The following is an 8,994-nucleotide window of genomic DNA, read 5'->3' on the forward strand; positions in this document are numbered from 1 at the left end:
CCTACAATCTTCTTCATTCCATCCCGCACAGGAAATGCTCAAAGCATCCTCGTATCTGAGGCCACTCTCTCTCCGCTGAGAGTCAGCAACCAGAGAGTGATAAAGACGTTCAACACTCTCTGCAGCTCTGGTGAGCCGTTGCCCTGGTGACGGAGGAAGTGGCTCGCAAAGATAACCGAGCGGGGAAATAACAAACTCAGTGTGACACGTTCTCGGTTTCATTGTGACAAAGATGAACAGAACATTCAGGCATTTTGTAATGGTGGTACTAAAATTCCAGTGGTTGTTTTTACCCTTTTGCGGTGCATTTAGTAAGTCTCATGGTAGTTCTTGCTTTACAACACTCTTAGCAGTGCAATTGAATATCAAAATGATCTCTTTTTATGTTTTATTGATTTCACTAAAGCATTTGACAAAGTGCAACATGGAAAATTATTTCAAGTTCTCACTTAACTAAACATTGACAGAAGGGACCAATAACGGCTTCAAAATTTATATTGGAATCAAACAGTGGCGGTAAAAATGATGATAATATAAGCAGTTGGACTAAAATTCAAAGGGGAGTTAGAGAGAGATGCGTTGCCTCACCGAAATTATTTCATATCTATACTGAAATGATTCTCAGGGAAACAGAAGACCTAGATGGGATAAAAATTGGAGGAGTTTACATCAACAATATAAGATACGCAGATGATAACACCCTAATAGCAAGTGCTGCAGAAGACCTACAAATCCTCCTAGACAAAGGGTACAAACAAGTACAGATTTTGGTCTAACCATCAACGGTAAAAAAAAAATGTATATATGGTAATATAAAAAGAGCAGCATACTCCCAACTGCCAATTGTCCATCGGTAACCAAGAGGTTGAACAAAAGACCAGCTTTAAATACCTTGGTAGCTTTATATCACAAGATGCGAGAAGTAAAGTAGAAATTAAAAGAAGAATTGCCATTGCCAAAACCAACTTCCAAATAATGAAACAGACATATTTCTATGACAACAAGGCTCAGGCTACTAAAATGCTACATCTGGTCAATCTTGCTTCCGAAACGTGGACTGTAACACTAGAACTCCAAAGAAACTTAGAAGCAACAGAAATGTGTTTTTTTAGAAGAATGCTGAAAATATCACATAGAGATAGTTAACTAATGAGACAGTACTCCAGCGTGCCCATACAAAACGATCTTTAATGACAACATTAAATGAGATGAATCTTAAATTCCTGGATCATGTCATCAGAAAGGGAAAAACGGAATGCCTTACATTGTAAGGCCGTATGCCTGGGAAACGCGGAAGAGGAAGCCAAAGAAGAAAATATATGGACACTGTGAAAGAACTAACAGATCTAAGTGTACGAGATATCATTGACACTGTGAGGGATCATCGGATGTGGAGTCCCATGATCGCCCAGGCGTGTAACGCACAAGGCACATGCAGAAGAAGTATCAATGTCAGTCTCATATGTCCAGACACTTCTGTGCTTAACATCACTTCATGGACACAGAATCAATCTTTTTAAACTATCATACTTCATGTCTAGTGTTTTGTTTATTATTGTGGCCTCCATCATTTTGGTTTTTTCTTCTGTCCTGAGTAACAATTATTTTGTTCTCCTTTACACTTGTTACTGGAATGACATTAAATAATCTTGAATCTTGAAACCTGGGTAAAATACCACGACCAACCACATTATCTATATTCCCTCGTGATTTCATGAACTCCTATAATGTCACCCTCATTCTCCTCTGCAATGAAGATCCAGCTCGGCCAAAAGCTTCCTATGACTCGGCCCTCTAGTCCAGGCAACATCTTCAGCAATCTCTTCTGCACCCTCTCCAGCTTGATAATATATTTACTAGAGTAGGGTGAACACAACGGTACATAATACTCTGTGTAGCCATGTACATTCATGTACAAATCAATGGCATGAATAATAAATTACAGAGGTCTCAACACTGACACTCACATCCCACTCGTCACAGGCCTCCATTCGCTAGAACCATCTACATTCATCCCCCTCTCCTTCTTGTTCTCGAGCCCGGTGTGAATCCACCTCGCCAGCTCCCTGTGAATCCCACGTGACCCAACCTTCCCGATCAGCTGCGATGCAGAACCTTGTTACAGACTTTACAAAAGTTCAGATGAACATCACTGCCCAACTTCACCTAACGCCCTAGTTCATTCTTAAATAATCTCCAAAATACTTGACAGATATGATATCCTATTGGACAGTGTAGACGGTGATGTCCCCATAACCAAAGACCAACCGCCCGGGATTTCAGCTTCACTGCAGACTGAGAAAATTCCGATCACAGCTGTCGAATTACCAACCTGGACTGTAGCCCGTATACTGCCAGTTCCATATCCTCAGAGTCACCAGCCCAATATTATCACCCATACAAAAACACCTTGGTGCCGGCAATTTGCTGTGGTGTTCCTGCCATTTCCGATTCACAAACTAAGGTGGAATTGGAACCTAATGACCCTCTGTCGGGGCGGGTGCTCAGGCTGTTTCCCCGGTCTGTATAGAGGATGCGGTACACTTCAGCCTGATCCCAGCAGCTAAACCGAGCACATTTGATCACAATCTTCCTGCTGTGTGGGATCTTGCCCTGCACAGCTGGCTGCCATGTTTCCTGCAGCGTAGCAGGAACAAAATGTAAAGTTATAAAGTAGAAAATGCTGGGAGCTCAGTACATCAGACTACATCTCTGAAAGGACAAATGGTGGAAAACCCAGTTCCAGAACCGAGACTGTCCAAGATGCTGCCGATCTGCTGAGCGTTTCCAGTATTATCTCCTCCTTATTTAAACTTCCTGTAACTGTAGTATTTTCTGCATTTTCATTTTAATGCACAGATAGTAACTCATTGCTACCCTAAATTGTAAATGCCACCCCACCCCAACCACTTTGTTAGTTCTGAGTTCACTCTGACCCTGGTGTAGTACATCCCACACAGTCAATGCTCACAGCATCCTTTCCTCCCACTATCATTCTGTTACATTTGCTCCCGAGGCCACTGTCTCTACACTGAGAGGCGGTGACCACAGAGCGATAAAAAGTGCAACACTTGCTGCAGCTCTGACGGGCCGTTACCCTGGAAACAGAGCAAGTGGCTCACTGAAAATAACCGAGAAAGGAAATAACAAGCTTAACATCAGATGCTATGAGTTCCATTATGACAAAGATTAACACTGCAGCCATTTTGTAACGGTGAAACTAAAATTGAAATGGCTGCTTTTTCCCTGCCACGCGCTGTACTCAATTAAACCTGTGGTATTTCTAGTTATCAAAAAAAAAAGCACAACCCTGGAAAAGGGGCAAAACAAAACTTCACAATGAGGACAAAGTTTAGAAGAAAGATTGCTGAAAGATATCATTGTGGCAACGGGATACAGTCTGAATTGTTGAACAAGATGGTTGATATATATCATTGAGGTGGTGGGATACAGGCTGGACAGAGATTGAACAAGATGATTGATATATATCATTGAGGTGGTGGGATACAGACTGGACAGAGGTTGAACAAGATGGTTTATATATATCATTGAGGTGGGGGCATACAGACTGGACAGAGGTTGAACAAGATGGTTTATATATATCTTTGAGGTGGTAGCATGCAGGCTGGACAGGGATTGAACAAGATGGGCAGGGAATAAGCAGATGGAACCAGGTGGGAGAAGGAATCAAGTGCACTCTCTGATGGTGGTCCAGTAATACAGATCCTGAAATAATAGTACACACTAGTAGATAACAGATTCCAATATAACAAAACCAGAACAAACAATAAGAACTTCAGTACATGTCCTTTTCCACTCTACAGGCTGTATCAATGCACCGCAGAAGTATCCCATCCCGATACTTCACATCTTCATACGGCTACTGCTCTTCCTGTAACTGAATGAAATAGCGGAGAACTGTGGACACAGCTGAATACATCATAGAAACCAACCTCCCCACCATGGAGTCTGTCTACACTTCCCACTGACTCGGTAGAACAGCCAACATAATGAAAGATCCCCACAACCGTGAACATTCTCACTTCTCACCCTCTCATCGGGGCGAAGAAAAAATAAAACAGAATCATGCCGCTGGGCTCAAGGACGGTGTCCGTTCTGCTGTTAGAAGCGAACAGCGTGATGAGTGGACTCCTCACCTCACAGTCTAAATCAATGTGACCTTGCACCACATATCTACCTGCACTGCACTTTCTCTGTAATCAGAATGATTTGTTTTACCTCAATGTACTGCTGCAATGTACTGATCTGTGTGGAGAATACCGGAGACACGATTTTCAATCTACCTCTGTACATGGAAAACAAAATAAAGATTCTCCATTTCAATCGTGTGGGAATATTAGACAGCCTGGGTTGCTCCTTTGGAAATTCCGGAGTGAGTGTACACATTTCCGAGAATCCCAGATAAATGAACAAGACTTAATTCTCGCATTAATAGGGCCAGATATCGGGAAACACTGTCAGCATTTCGGCAAGCCGTATCAATGGAAAGAAGATGGAAATAAACTTCCCAGTCCTCCGAGAGGACGTGAGAGATCTGGATCTCACTATCCTGTCTGAACTGGGAAAGATGAAACTACTTATATACGTGGAGGAGTCTACCGAGGGTGCGATTACTCTGTTTAACCCTCGAGTCTGCAAGAACACAACGGGCCGAACGGCCGCTTCCAGTGTGCTGCAAAAATATAAAACAATTATCGACCCCAGGCGTCGATCCGGGTGAAGTTTGGATCCGGTACCGGGCCGGGTGATGGAGGTAAAGTTCACCAGGTACATCTTAATGGATGGGTTCAGTCTCGGCATCACCACCTCATCCCGCTCCTGGGACCAGAACACCAGGGGCTGAGCGGCGGCTCATCTCAGGCGGTTCGGTGTGAAGGTCCCATAACCCGGACCGACCACGACAGGTTGTGTCCAGGAAGCGGGACGAGGCCGCCAGTTCGAGGAAGTTGACGGGACTCTCTACCCCACATGAGGTTCCCCGCCCCTGGGATCGGCTTCAGTACTCACCGATGGGAAGTTTTCACTTGCGTTCAACCCCAGTGACCGGCCTCAATACTGACCGATGAGAACATCATCAATTTGCTGGAGAGCAGCGAGATCCTTCCACCGGCTCCCCACAGACGACCAGCTTCAACAGAGAACGGAAAGAAAACCCCCGCCCACCCGGAGACTGTGAGAGCGGGGGCGGGGCCTCGGAAGGGAAACCACAGATGCTGCAGATCTGCGTTTGAAATGGGAGCGAGAAACCGGTGACTCTGATCCTCGCCCCTCACACGCTGCCCGACCTACCTGCCGCATTCCCCACATTATTCCATATTTACACCAACTCCATTTTTATTTTTCCCTAAGAATCTTCCCCGTCCCCATGGCTCCATCTCCCGGTTCTCAGAGTTAAGGGTTCGATTCCCATCCCGGTCCGACATACAATTCCCTCCCGAAAAGAAATTTTGCAGGCTTCATTGAAATCACTTCTATGTTTATAAACACTTTTTTCTATTCACATTCCTCCGGCCTCACTGGACAGGAACACTGAAACACCAAGTGAGAAAAAGCAGGAGGCCATTCAGCCCCTCTAACCATCAACAAGATGGCGGCTGCTCTCCCATCTCAGCCACATGTTTCTGTCCGATCTTTATTTCCTCGATCCCTTCGATCTCCACACATCTGCCGGCCTCTGTTTTATTTGAAGACGGTCACTAAGGTGTTGCTCCTCCACCCTGAGGACGGTCTCATCTTGGCACAAGAGGAGGCCGTTGATCGAAACGTCGGAATGGGAATCAGAACTAAAATGTCCGGCCACTGCAAAGTCCCCCTTGTGGCAGATGATACAGAGATGCTCGACGAAACGGTCTCCCATTTGATGGTGGGTCTCACCAATGTAAAGGAGGCCGCATCGGGAGCACCGGACACAATAGATGACCCCAGCAATAGATTCGCAGATGAAGTGTTGCCTCACCGGGAAGGACTGTTTTGTGTCTCTGAATGGAGGTCAGGGAGGAGGGGTACGGCAGGTGTAGCACTTAGGCTGATGTAGGGATAAGTATCTGGAAGAAGATTAATGAGGAGGGATGAATGAACAAGGGAATTGTGGAGGGAGTGATCCCTGTTGAACCCTATTTGTGACATCCTAAACAGATTTGCATGAATGCAATCCCTACATTCATTAGTTATCTATTTACTGCGATAGAAACATCATATATTCCATACAGTGCATCCGGGCCCCCATACCGGCTGCTGAGTTCACTGAGGGGCGGTGACCAGAGAGTGATAAATATGTTCAACACTCTGCAGCTCTGGTGGGCTGTTACCCTGGTGATGGAGGAAGTGGCTCAGCAGAACTAACTGAAAATAGGAAATAAGGAATTCAACTTCACATGCTCTTTTCATGAATTTATGAACATTTGGAGAGGCATAAAATTGTTACAAATAGACAGCTTGGCTTTGTCAAAGGCAGGTCGTGCCTTACCGGCCTGATTGAATTTTCTGAGGATGTGACTAAACACATTTATGGAGGTGGATTTCAGTGGATTTCAGCAAGGCACTTGATGAAGTACCCATACAAGGCTTATTCAGAAAGTAAGGACGCATGGGATCCAAGCAGACATTGCTTTGTGGATTCAGAAATGTCTTGCTCACAGAACGCAAAATTGTTTGTAGATGGGTCATATTCTGCCTGGATGTCGCTGACTAGTGCTGTTCCTCAGGGATCTGTTCTGGCACCACTTCTCTTCATAAGTTTTATAAAGGACCTGGATGAGGAAGTAGAGGGATAGGTTAGTACATTTGCTGATGACACAAAGGTTAGGTGTATTGTGGATCGTTTGGAGGGCTGTCGAGGTTATAGCAGTACCCGGATTGGAAGCGAAACTGGGCTGAGAAGTGGAAGATGGAGTTCGACCCAGATAAGTGTGAGCTGGTTCACTTTAGAAGGTACATATGATGGCAGAATACAGTATGAATTGTAAGACACTTGGCAGTGAGGAGGATCAGAGGGATCTTGGGGTCTGAGTCCATAGGACACTCAAAAATGCTACGCAGCCTGACTGTGTGGTTCAGAAGGCATACGGTGTATTGGCCTTCATCAACCTTGTGATTGAGTTCAAGTGCCAAGAGGTAATGTTACTGTTATATAGGACCCTGGTCAGACCCCACTTGGAGTTCTGTGCATGAAGTGCAGTTCTGGTCGCCTCACTACGGGAACGATGTGGAAGCCATAGAAAGGGTGCAGAGGAGATTTACAAGGATTTCTCTGGATTGTGGAGCATGTCTTATGAAAATAGGGTGAGTGAACTCAGCTTTTTCTTCTTGGAGCGACGGAGGATGAGAGGTGACCTAATAGAGGTGCATAAGATGATGACTGGCATAGATCGTGTGGATAGTCAGAGGCTTTTTCTCAGGGCTGAAATGGTTAACACGAGAGGGCACAGTTTTAAGATGCTTGGGAGAAGGTACAGAGGAAATGTCAGGGGTAAGTTTTTTTTTACTCAGAGAGTGGTGAGTGCGTGGAATGTGCTGCCGGCGACGGTGGTGGAGGCGGATACAACAGGGCCTTTTAAGAGACTTTTGGTAGGTACATGGAGATAAAAAGAAGAGGGCTGATGGGTAACCCTAGGAAAATTCTAAAGTATGTTCATGTTTGGGAGAGCACTGTTGGACGAAGGGCCAGTGTATTATGCTGTAGGTTCTCTATGTTTCTCTACTTCTATGTTCTCAGTTCATTCTATACAGCCAAGGCTCACAGCATTCTTTCCTCCCGCTATCATGATGTGGCATTTGTTCCTGAGGCCACTGTCTCTACCCTGAGAGGCGGTGAACAAAAAGCGATAAAAAAATGTGCAACTCTTCTTGCAGCTCTAGTTACCCTGGAAACGGAGGAAGTGGCTCACCAAAAATAACCGAAAAGGGAAATAACAAACACAACATCGTATGCTGTGAGTTTAATTATGATAAAGTTTAACACTGCAGCCATTTTGAATCGAAGAATCTATAATTGTAAAGTCTGCTTTTAACGTGCTGTTTTCAATAATACTCTGATAGTTCTGGCTAACAAAAAATGACAATAGTCAGCGATCAATAATATATTAACCTCTGCCGGAAATATACCCAGTGACAGCCCCAATCACCATCTGTTGCAACAAACTCCACAGATCGACCACTCTTTGGCTGAGGAAGTTGCTCTCAGTTTTAAAGTGTAGCTTGTTTATTCCGAGGCTGTCCTCTCAGACCCCGGACTGTCCGTCTGAAGGAAATATCCTCCACGTGTCCACTGTCTCCAGGCTGTTCAGTATTCTGTAGGTTTAAATAACCCGTCCACCCCTATACTTCTGAACTCAATAGAGTACAAGCTCAGAGTCATGAAATGCTTGCAATACTAGCGGTGATTGATACGTTCGTGACCCAAGGTAGAAGGAGTCAATTTTAGAAAACCCAGCACATTTATTTTTCAACATAGTCCCCGCCTACATTTACACGCTTAGTCCAGCGGTCGTGGAGCAAACTGATCCCTTCTTTGCAGAATTCGACATCTTGGGCCTCCAGAGTTGGTCGACAATCAGAGTGATTGATAAGTTCATGGCTTAAGGTAGAAGGAGACGAGTTATACAGCTCTCGTTACATGCACATTCAGATCAACTCTTTGAGTGATTATGCATAAAGTTTGAAGATAATAACTCATCTTCCACCTCAGGCCACAGACTTATCAATCACCCCTCGTAGAGAAACCCTCTCATTCCTGAGATTACACCTGTGAACCATGTGAGCCACAGTTGTACAGAACACATCTGTTTCATTTCCAACGATTGACAGACAGGAGACAATGAGGGGCGATTTCCAAACACAGTTTGAAAACCAAACTCACGGGTCTATTTCTACTGTTGCAAACACGGAACAGCCCGTCTACTCACAGCCTCTCACTGTGAGGAATGGGATGGAAACTCACCCTCTCCTCAGCATAGCAGTCATTGCTTCCAAAGA

At 44.8% G+C, this 8,994-nt stretch overlaps 1 protein-coding gene across 1 annotated transcript in view; it reads right to left on the bottom strand.

Annotated features, from left to right (window-relative positions):
- Window positions 1-5,143, bottom strand: part of LOC140722656 (NACHT, LRR and PYD domains-containing protein 3-like) — a 49,226-nt gene extending 44,083 nt beyond the window's left edge. Inside the window, exon 1 of the mRNA XM_073037369.1 lies at window positions 5,029-5,143. The gene's annotated coding sequence lies outside the window, so the exon portion shown is untranslated. The remainder of the gene's footprint in view (window positions 1-5,028) is intronic.
- Window positions 5,144-8,994: the final 3,851 nt, after the last annotated feature.

This window comes from Hemitrygon akajei, unplaced genomic scaffold (genome assembly GCF_048418815.1).
Source record: "Hemitrygon akajei unplaced genomic scaffold, sHemAka1.3 Scf000082, whole genome shotgun sequence".
In the NCBI taxonomy this organism is placed as follows: Eukaryota; Metazoa; Chordata; class Chondrichthyes; order Myliobatiformes; family Dasyatidae; genus Hemitrygon; species Hemitrygon akajei.